We start from the raw sequence: 12,029 nt of genomic DNA, 5'->3' as shown, positions 1-12,029 counted from the left end.
TTAACTTCCTAATTGTTTGTCTAATGACCACTGATCTGTTATACGGTTCGCTTAACTTTCATTTTCGTTTACCGTTTGAGGGATCATACCCGGGATCTTATTACTTAGGTTCCCTTAACCTTTCTCAATATATCATATTCCTTTTATGATCCTCTCTTATAATCCTTTAATTTAAATCTTTTTATCATGTTACCTTATACTCAAATCTTTCCGTATCTAGTGGATTTCCGGGAAAAATCAAAGTGTTTGGAATTGGGTTCTAGCGATCTTTACATACACTTATATACCATATAGAGTACTAATAAAATCTCATAATATCCATAACAGAACCCCTACATAGTGTGGCATGAAAAGTTTTCTCATTCAGCAAAAACACTATTCACAAGGGTTACAAAAAGTTGAAAATTTTGGGGGTTATTACAACTTCTCTTATACACGCACGATTCGCTTGGACTTTGATCAAATCCATATGACTGGACTGCCTGATCAAAACGAATATTCCAGTCTCTAGAAGCTTGTTTAAGTCCATAAATAGACCTCTTAAGCTTATATACCAGATGCTCTTGGCCTTCCTTAATGAATCCTTTTGGTTGCTGCATATAGATGGTTTCTTCAAGACTTCCATTAAGAAAAGCTGTCTTGACATTCATTTGCCAAATCTCATAATCGAGATGAGCTGTTATAGATAAAAGAATACGGATTGACTTAAGCATGACTACCGGTAAAAAGGTTTCCTCATAATCGATACCTTCTTTCTGAGTATACCCTTTCGCAACAAGTCTTGATTTCCAGGCTTTCACCTTTTTATCTAATCCCCTCTTTTTCTTGTAGATCCACTTACATCCAATAGGTTTTATACCTTTGGGTGGTTCCACGAGCTCCCAGACCTGATTAGAATACATTGATTTTAGCTCAGATTCCATCGCCTTTTGCCAAAGATCTGCATCTTTGTCTTGTACTGCCTCTTCGTATGTACGGGGATCATCATCATGTTCACCAGAGACCAAGTCTGAAGACTCTCCCAAAAAAATGAATCTATCAGGCTGTTGAACAACCCTCCCACTACGACGAGGCACTGATGCGGTATTAGTGACAGGTTGTACATTATGTTGTGGTTGTTCTACTTGTACTACAGCTTCATGGGTATTTTTTGTCCCTCCCACTAGTTCCTCTAAAACGACACTACTCATGGGTTTGTGATTCATTATATATTCCTCCTCTAAGAATCTTGCATTGGTGCTAACAATGACATCCCAATTCTTCAGACTATAAAATAAATATCCTTTCATTCCCATGGGGTAGCCTACAAACAACCTTACTTCTATACGAGATTCTAACTTAGTCGCGTTCTTGTTCAGCACATGTGCTGGACAACCCCATATTCGAATATGTCTTAAACTCGGTTTACCCCCGGTCCACAATTCTAAGGGGGTTTTAGGAACCGACTTAGAAGGTACTAAGCTCAGAAGATAAACTGTTGTCTCTAAGGCATGTCCCCAAAACGACTTGGGTAAATCTGAATAACTCATCATCGATCTAACACTCTCTAAAAGAGTCTGGTTCCTTCTCTCTGCTACACCGTTCTGCTGGGGTGTGCCTGGTGCAGTTAACTGGGATTCTATCCCATTTTCTAATAAATATTCCCTAAATTCTCCAAGCAAGTATTCGCCACCACGATCTGATCGTAGTGACTTGATACTTTTATTAAGTCGCTTCTCCGTTTTAGCTTTGTACTCTTTGAACTTATCAAAGCACTCAGACTTACGGTGCAACAAATAAACGTACCCATATCTAGAATAATCATCAATGAAAGTGACGAAATATTTATAACCACCTCTTGCTTGGATATTCATGGGTCCACATAAATCAGAGTGAACCAATTCTAACAGTTGTTTGGCTCTATTCCCTTTTGCCTTGAAAGGCCTATTAGCCATTTTACCTTCCAAGCAGGATTCACAAACTGGAAATGGCTCCACTGCCAATGAGCTTAAAGGCCCGTCTACTACCAGTCTTTGAATCCTCCTCAAGTTAATATGACCTAATCTCAAGTGCCAAAGATATGTTTGGTTCAAACTAGAAGGTTCCTTTCTTTTAGTAGAGTTAGAAGATGTGTTGTTCAATTCCCTAAATTGCAGTTGCAGTGCAAGTGACTAGGATTAATTATATACAAATTGTCTTGCAATGTACCAGAACATATAATCCGTTTATTCATCATAATAGAAACATTACGATCCAAACAAACATTATAACCATCCAAAGCAAGTTTAGAAACCGAAATTAAATTCCTTCTAAAAGAAGGTACATAAAGACAATTGTTCAAAACCAAAATCCTATCAGAACCAAAAGATAAATGAATAACTCCTACTGCAACTACTGCTACTTTCATAGCATCTCCCATGAACACGTATATCTCACCATCTCTAAGCATTCTGGATAGTTGAAACCCCTGCATAGAATTACAAACATGATCAGTGGCTCCTGTATCTACACACCAAGTGCTCGTAGATATAGCCGCTATAAATGTTTCTGTAAATAGAGAAAGAGACATACCAGTATTGTTTGTCTTCTTAGGAAGAGGACAATCCTGTTTCCAGTGACCTGACTGTTTGCATTTAAAGCACTTTCCCTTAGGCTTTTTCACACCACCCTGAACTCCCACTGCCTTCACAGCTTTCTGTGTCTGAGCCTTTTTCTTCTTCTTGATACCTTTCGGCTTAGAGGAAGAACCTTTCTCAGCCACATTCACTAGAACACTCTGCCGAAATAATCCTTCAGCTGCCTGAAGTTCTGTCAGCAGTTCCGCGAGACTATACTGCCTCTTGGTCATGTTGTAATTCAAGCGGAACTGCTCAAAACTCTTGGACAAGCTCATAAGGATAATGTCAATCTGGGTTTCCCCGCCAAGTTCAGTAGCAAGGACCTCTATCTCATTCAGATGCGACATCATCTTGAGAACATGATCCCTTACAGGTGTGCCTTCATCCATCTGAGTGTTCATTAAAGCCTTCATGGCTACTTGCCTAGCAGCCCTATTTTGATCTCCAAAAAGTTCCTTGAGATTAAAGAGCATATCCGAAGCAGTGGCCATAGACTGATGCTGATGCTGCAAAACACCCGACATTGCTGCCAGAATGTAACATCGTGACATCTCATCAGCCTTAATCCACCGTTTATAATACTCTTTCTCATCTTCAGGAGCATCAGCAGCAGGCTGTTCAGGCTTGGGTTCATAATTGCAAAACTTGTACTCCTCAGCAGTCAACACAATGTCCAAATTTCATTTCCATTCAATATAGTTAGGTCCGGTAAGTTTGTTATCCTTAAGTATGGTGAATAGTGGATTAAAGCCCATTTTACCCTGAGAATCATGCATAAAAACATCACATAAATAAGGGTGCATTAATTATTAAGAGCTATTGATTCCTCTAACAATTATTTAAAATTAAATGCACTAACATCTAGACACCATAAGTTTCTGGTACGCCACGATGTGTGACATGTATACCACCTAATTTTGTTTAAATGTTACTTCGGTCCTATTACTAAACAATATGCCACATTGGGGTGGACTATATTATTTTTCATAGCTAAGTGTATACCATCATCAAATCTTAAATTATTTGAAATCTATGGAACTTGGTACGCCACGATGGGTGGCGTGTATACCTTCCAATATTCGTAATTTTGCCTTGAATAGAATACTTCAATTTAATATTCATCAATGGTTTGATTTCCGGGTAGTGGAGGAGTCACATCGGTCTCGTTTAAAACCCACAGCCTTATAAGTTCGATGAACCCGTTTTTGACAAAATCGCCCCAAATCAGAAATAAAGAAAATCCGTATTTATTTCTTTTAAAATTTATTAATTTAAGAAGTTTGTTCTAGTAATTTCTATAACATTCTAGACACCATAAATTACATGCCACGATGGGTGACGTATATATAATTAATATTCGTCTTTATGTTAAATTACCTACAACCAATAATGGAGACCATGGGATTTAATTTCATATTAATTCCCTCTCCCACTTAGATTTTTTTTATTAAAATTGAGGAATTTTAAAATTAAATGGGGCCCTATGTTGTTATAATTATGTCTAAACATGCATTCAAAATACACACATAATTTTAGCAACATGTAATATTTAATTAAAGCAATAAATAAAATTTATGTCCATGTCGTCCTAATTAAGTTAAACATGCAATTTTAAAAGAATTACACACATAATTAACGACACACATAATCAATAAATTAAAGCAATAATTAAAATTTAATGGAAAAAATTAAAATAAATTTTCCACTATTATGCCCCTTGAAAAAAAATCCAGCTCTTAAAAAAAATCTGCCCCAAACGCGCCCCAACAGCCCCAGCAGCCCCAGCAGCCCCAGCAGCCCCAGCAGCCCCAGCAGCCCCAGCAGCCCCAGCAGCCCCAGCAGCCCCAGCACCCCAGCAGCCCCAGCACCCCCAGCACCCCAGCAGCCCCGGCACCCCAGCAGCCCAGCAGCCCCGGCAGCCCCGGCAGCCCAGCACCCCAGCAGCCCCAGCAGCCCCAGCAGCCCCGGCACCCCAGCAGTCCCAGCAGCCCCAGCACCCCAGCAGCCCCAGCACCCCAGCAGCCCCATGTAATCGCACAGCGGAACAAAAAAAAACTACCGGAATTGATTTCCGATCGCACATAACTATTATAAAATACCCGGAACAATTATAAAAAAAATAGATCTAATACAAAACTAATTTTGTAAAATCTATTTTAACACGATCAACCCTCGTGTAAATTACAACTACGATTAAATCATGTGGAAACCAAAACAAAAATTAACCACGATTAAACCACGTGGGATCCAAACACATAATTAAAATATACATGGCCATAATAGTGGATTAACAACCTGCATCAAAACCAATACAAGCAAAACACTATATACACGCATATATAATTACGACATGGACATTATATCATAAAACGTAGAACCCATTACCAGGCTCTTGATACCAATTGTTGGGAACCACGGACTTGGGGTGTTACTACGTTTTACGATAAAGATTACGAAAAGAAGATTACCTTGTTAATGGTTGATTCCACGCTCTTCTATTGTATTCCCAAATTCCCTTGAGCGAAGTGTGACCTCCGTCTTCTCAAGTTATCCTCTCTTCTTGCTCCTTGGTGGCTGCAATATGTTTTCACACAATTGCCAAGCAAGAAGAGAATAAGAATATATATAGGCTACAATAGGGACCATGAATAATTAGGTTGGGCCTTCTAATTACATCTTGAGCCTAGCCCAATGTAATTAAATATTAATTCAATCCACTAAAGAATTAATATTTGCACCACCTTTCCTAATACCGTAATTTAATTAATTCGGTTCCAATATTATTTGCTAATTAAATTCCCCATGTTTAAAATATCATATATCCATTAATTAAATAAATTACTGATAATTTATTTAATTAATATCTTTTATCCTTGATCATCCACTCAACCTTTATTTAATTATGCCAGAATAAATTCCACCTGCAGGGTTTCACATAATTAAATCTTTTTGAGCTTTCAAGGGGACATCATTAACCCGAATATTATCAGGACATGGATTTCTTCAATAAATAATATCCACCATGTATATAATTCCATCACCCAAAATATAATGATATAATTCAAAAGAATTATTTCATATATAAATCAAAGCATGTAAATAATATACACGTGTCAATTACTATTTCCGGATTAAGAACCTAAGCATTAATAATAACATAGAATCTTAGTTCTCCTTCTTAATCAGTATTAAGGGAACAATTCTAAATTTGATCTTGTTCAATATACATAAAGTATACTAGCATTATTTATTAGTCAATATAAACTAATCTAAATAATACTACAGCCATACCAGTGGATTGTCCAACACCACATGTGATGTGAACCTTATTATATTATATAACCGTATTTAACAATCTAATATTCTGTATCCCATTTGATACTAGATTGTTCACAATATATAATATTAGACAACATGTGAATATTCAAATGATTCTCAATTAAACTGGCCAGAAATAAATGTATATACTTCAAATAAATATTTTCAGTATACACTAACATTTGTAACTTTGAATAATTATTAAAACGTGTAAGAAACTTTGTGCGGTTTACTTTCTTAATATAAGAATCACTCCGTGAAATCTCTTGTATTTATTTATTTCATTTTTAAGTTTCAATTTCCGCCACATGCATTAATAGTTTTAAAAATAAAGAACATACATTCACCCCCCCCCCCCCAATTCTATGTACCTTTTGGACCTAACCATTGGTATAAGAGCTTGTTGATCGATATATAGATCAGATCCATTAGATTAGCAAGTTTTGTTGTTGAGTTTGGTTGTATGGAGTCTGGGAGTGCTTTCATGGTGTAGAGTAGATTTTGGTTTTTTTGTTTTGATTTGACTGAATTTTGGTATTGTTGACTGACTAGGTAGTTGTATTTTGAGACGATATATTGCAAATTTTTCTCAGATCTAAAAATAAGAGTTCTCGGAAAGTTTATAACGACTCGTATATTTTGTATTATTTTAAAAGTGTAATTGTTGAATAATTAATTAAATAAAATATGTTTATTGGATTTGACAACTCCGTGTTGGTTCTTATTAATTATTTGTGATATATTGGTGTATGGGATTGAATTGCATAGTTAATTATTGAGTTGTATTATTTTGTTTCACATTTAAAAGTGATTTTATTGCAGTTTTATTTTCATAAATATCTGGATCATCTCTAAAATTGTTTTTATGATTTTATAATTTCAATAATTATTTTCAGGATTTTATAAACCTGAGAAATCAATATTTCATTAATTATTTATCTTTAAATGATTTTTTGATTGCATTTATTTGGAAAATCAGTATTTAATTCCAGAATTCTTAAAAAATTACGAAACTCATATTTTATGAAGTTTATAATATTTTGAAAATTTTAAAATTATTTTGGAAATTTTTGGAATTAATTTCACCCGCGCGTTGATTCATTTAATTGTTAAAAGCGGGTATAAATTGCGTTTCAGAAATGGTTTTAAAATTTTGAAATTTACATTTTAATTAATTTTGGGATATATATAAAATTTTAAGATTATTTTGGCAATGCTTTGATTAATATTTATTCACAGATTATACCATTAAAAATAGATTAAAATGACGTGAATGGCTTGCAGTCGGTCGAAATAAAAATAAAACGACACATATCTAATAAAATTTGACACGTGTCATGTGTTGGTGTTTTAGGAGGGTGAGCAGTCATTTGAGTATAGGGATAAACACCAATTTTCCTTGGTGTCTCGGCTTATCTCTCGACTTGTCTCTATTTCTCTCTTCTCGATCCTCTGTTATCTCTCCTTTTCCTTTCTTTTTCTCCCGTCTTCTTCCTTCCTTTCTTCGGCTGTTCCTGCCTTATGTTTTGCCGCCATTTTCCGGTTGGTTTTCCGGCATCCTGATAAGTGGCATTTTATACCACTTAAAACGTCTTAAAATGGCTTAAATTGGTGTCTTGAAATCAAGTATTTTGTGTATTTGATGCGTTTTTCTAGTGTTTATGCATTTCAGGGTATTAGTTGCATTTTGGGGGAGGAATCATCAAGAATAAGCCTTGGCATGTGTTCACCATTGCGAGAGGAAAGGAATGGGCAGATTACGGCGAAGAAACGGAGCAAGCTTGGAATTTTTCCAGTAGGGTCCTGCGCGCTCGCGCAGCAATGCTGAGCGGCCGCGCAGCAGTCTGCGCGCCCGCGCAGATATGCTGAGCGGCCGCGCAAGGTCGGGGAAAAAGCTGAATTATTTTAGACTTCTACTTCTGTGTGGCTTCCAACTTCTATGTAATCTGAGTTTTATGGGACTATTATATAGGTAGATTTGAGACGTTTTCACAGAGAGTATTAAGGAGATTATGTTTTAGATTGTGTTTTATGCAAGAAGCGAAGGAGATAAGGAAGAAGACCGATTTAGCACACCGCAATGAAGAGGAAGCATATATTCTTGTGATTCTTGTTTCGTTGTAACGTTGGATGCTAGTTTTCTTGCTTTGACTTATTTACTCTTGTGACGTACTCTGTTTTAATATAATTAGTGTAGTTATTATTTTCTTGTGTTGTTTGTCATGATTTCATATGAACCCATGATGGCGATAAGTTCTATTATGGGCTAATCGTGATCATGGGGTTACGACGGATTTATTATGGAATTCTTTAGTTAATTGTTTAATACTTTAGTGTGTGATGATTGCATGATATCTAGTATTGGTTGTGCGTATTCGTCTTATGTGCGTCGCGAACATATAAGATAGGGTGTTAATCTCTTGTGAAGCGACGGTGGATCTTGAGATTTAGAACTTGCCATGCTAGCATAGGTTCATGTACGTTGTGCATGATTAGTGGGTAACTCTAACAGTTTTATTTGCCCTATGTAATCAAAAGGGATAACTTGTGCTTAAATCGTTGTGTTGTCAATTTCTGTAGACATATAGGAACTCAACATAATTGATGACTATTCAACTTCTATCTTAATTGTGGATGCTTGGTAGAATGGTATTAGTACAATGAAAGTTGGCTTTTATCAGTTTCGTGTTATTCGATTAATGTCATCACTGTCACATGCTAAAGTTAATAACAATGGCTATAGAAGGAAGTAATAATGAAGTTGTGATCTCATGAGTCTTTTATTATTGATAAATTGAAGTGTTAGTTAAGTGGTTAATTGAGTAGTTAATTATAGTTAATATTTAATCAACAATTTTAAGTGTTATTATCTTAACATTGAGAAGTAATCATACATTGGTGAGTGAGTTTAATTAGACAATAATTTAGTCTGAGTCTCTGAGGGAACGAACTAGAAAGTATTCTATATTACTTGCGAACGCGTATACTTGCGTGAATATTAGTGCGTGTTTTCGCCCTAACAAGTTTTTGGCGCCGCTGCCGGGGACTCTGCGTATTTGTTTAGTTTATGTACTTACCATCATTGGTCATTAGGACTCAGTGATTAGGACGTAGTAGTTACTTACTCTTTTTGGTTGTGTTTCAGGTACTTTAGCAAGCGTTTATGCTAACTCGTTCTCGTGCTCGCAAGAGGACTTTAGATACAGCTGAGGAGACAGACGAAGTTCTTGATATTCCGGAGAAGTTAGATTTTGAGGATTCCGATTCAGGAACTGAGCAGAAAGAACCAGTAAACATGGGAGATCGTATTGTTCAAGCTGATCCAGCTCTTATGGATTTTTCTCGGCCTAAAATTGATGACATTCAGTCAAGCATCCTTCATCCGGCTATTCAAGCTAACACCTTTGAAATCAAGTCGGGCACTATTCAGATGGTGCAGAATTCTGTTTCTTTTGGAGGAGCGGCAACTGAAGACCCCAACATGCACATAAGAAATTTTGTCGAGATCTGCAGCACTTTTAAGTATAATGGCGTGACTGATGAGGCTATCAAGTTGAGGCTTTTCCCATTCTCACTGAGGGATAAGGCTAAAGACTGGTTACATTCTGAACCAGCTGGGTCCATCACTACGTGGCAAGATCTTGCGCAAAAGTTTCTGGTGAAGTTTTATCCAATGGCAAAGACTGCTGCTATGAGGAGTGCTCTTACTCAGTTTGCGCAGCAACCTACAGAATCTATGTGCGAGGCTTGGGAACGCTACAAGGAAATGTTGAGAAAATGTCCACATCATGGAATGCCAGATTGGATGGTGATCACTGGTTTTTATAATGGTTTGGGGGCCCAATCTCGGCCCATGCTCGATGCAGCAGCTGGAGGAGCCTTATGGGCTAAAAGCTATACTGAGGCGTATAATCTTATAGAGACGATGGCTGCAAATGAGCATCAAAACCCAACTCAGAGGATGACGTCAGGCAAGGTCGCAGGTATTCTGGAAGTTGATGCAGCCACCGCTATTGCAGCCCAGCTCCAAGCGCTATCAATGAAGGTTGATTCTCTGGCTATGTATGGAGTTAATCAAATAGCTATGGTTTGTGAGCTTTGTGCAGGTTCTCATGCTACGGATCAGTGTTCTCTTGTCAATGAATCTGTTCAGTATGTGAATAATTATCAGCGACAACAGCAGCCTGTGCCAGCGACCTATCATCCTAATAACAGAAATCATCCAAATTTCAGCTGGGGGAATAATCAGAATGCTATTCAGCCACCATATCAGCAAGGAGTGAGTAAACAGTTTACCCCACCTGGATTCCAGCAACCACAGCAGTATGCTACAAGGCAATCATATCCTCAACAGGGAAGTGCAGCTGCACCTACTAGTGCTGATTTTGAGGAACTTAAGATGTTGTGCAAGAGTCAGGCGGTTTCTATCAAGACCTTGGAAAATCAAATCGGTCAATTAGCCAATGCAGTGCTCAATCGTCAACCTAGCACTCTTCCCAGTGACACGGAAGTACCAGGCAGGAAGGAAGCTAAAGAGCAAGTCAAGGCTATTACCTTAAGGTCTGGAAAAGTAGCTGAGGCTGAAAAGGCAAAAGAAGTAGAAGCTGAAATTAGAGAAGAAGAATCTAAGCAAAAGGAGAAAGCGGCGGAACCAAGGAAGACTACTGTTGAACACACTCTACCTGAGGCTAATACAGGGGAGAAACAGCTCTATCCTCCACCACCTTTTCCTAAGAGATTACAGCAACAAAAGCTGGATAGACAGTTCGGGAAGTTTCTGGAGGTGTTCAAGAAACTTCACATCAATATACCTTTCGCTGAGGCTCTGGAACAAATGCCTAGTTATGCGAAGTTTATGAAGACTATTCTTTCAAGGAAGGTGAAACTGGATGACCTTGAAACCGTTGCTCTCACGGAAGAATGCAGCGCTGTTCTGCAATAAAAGTTACCACCAAAACTGAAAGATCCAGGAAGCTTCACCATTCCTTGCACCATTGGCAATCTAACTTTTGACAAGTGCCTTTGTGATTTGGGAGCAAGCATTAATCTGATGCCGTTGTCGATCTTTAAAAAGCTGGATCTGCCTGATCCAAAACCCACATACATGTCGCTACAATTGGCGGACCGTTCCATTACTTACCCAAGGGGCATAGTTAAGGATGTGCTCGTCAAGGTGGATAAGCTCTTCTTTCCAGCAGATTTTGTTATTCTGGATTTTGAGGAAGATAAGAAGATTCCCATAATCTCGGGGAGGCCTTTCTTGGCTACTGGCCGTACCTTGATAGATGTGCAAAAAGGGGAACTTACTATGCGGGTCCAAGATCAGGATGTGACCTTCAACGTATTCAAGGCAATGAAATTCCCTACAGAAGAAGAGGAGTGCTTAAAAGTGGATGTGATTGATTCCGCGGTTACTTTGGAACTCGAGCACATGCTAATGTCTGATGCATTGGAAAAGGCCTTATTGGGGGATTTTGACAGCGATGATGAAAATAGCAACGAGCAATTACAATATCTGAACGCTTCTCCATGGAAGCGAAAGCTGGACATACCATTTGAATCTCTTGGTACTTCGAACCTTAAGAATGCTGAAGGGAAGCTCAAACCATCAATAGAGGAAGCACCTACCTTGGAGCTCAAACCATTACCTGAACACTTGAGGTATGCTTTTTTCGGTGATTCATCTACGTTACCTGTTATTATTTCATCTGACCTTTCAGGTAGTGAGGAAGACAAGCTCTTAAGGATTTTGAGAGAATTCAAATCGGCTATAGGATGGACCATAGCAGACATCAAGGGGATAAGTCCTTCATATTGTATGCATAAAATTCTGCTAGAGGAAGGTAGTAAGCCAACTGTGGAACAACAACGAAGACTGAATCCCATCATGAAGGAGGTGGTGAAGAAAGAAATTCTGAAATGGCTAGATGCAGGCATCATTTATCCTATTTCTGACAGCTCGTGGGTGAGCCCCGTACAATGTGTACCTAAGAAGGGAGGTATCACTGTGGTCGCAAATGAAAAGAATGAGCTCATCCCTACTCGAACAGTTACAGGATGGAGAGTATGCATGGATTATAGAAAATTGAACAAAGCCACAAGGAAGGATCACTT

General features: G+C 37.9%; 1 non-coding gene across 1 annotated transcript; it reads right to left on the bottom strand.

Moving 5' to 3' along the window:
* Positions 1–9,603: 9,603 nt before the first annotated feature.
* On the bottom strand, positions 9,604–9,710 carry LOC141662621 (small nucleolar RNA R71). Its single transcript, XR_012550727.1, has one exon. It is a non-coding gene; the product is annotated as a small nucleolar RNA R71 (small nucleolar RNA).
* Positions 9,711–12,029: the final 2,319 nt, after the last annotated feature.

This window comes from Apium graveolens, chromosome 5 (genome assembly GCF_009905375.1).
Source record: "Apium graveolens cultivar Ventura chromosome 5, ASM990537v1, whole genome shotgun sequence".
Classification (NCBI taxonomy): Eukaryota; Viridiplantae; Streptophyta; class Magnoliopsida; order Apiales; family Apiaceae; genus Apium; species Apium graveolens.
This window is presented reverse-complemented; position numbering and strand designations above follow the sequence as displayed.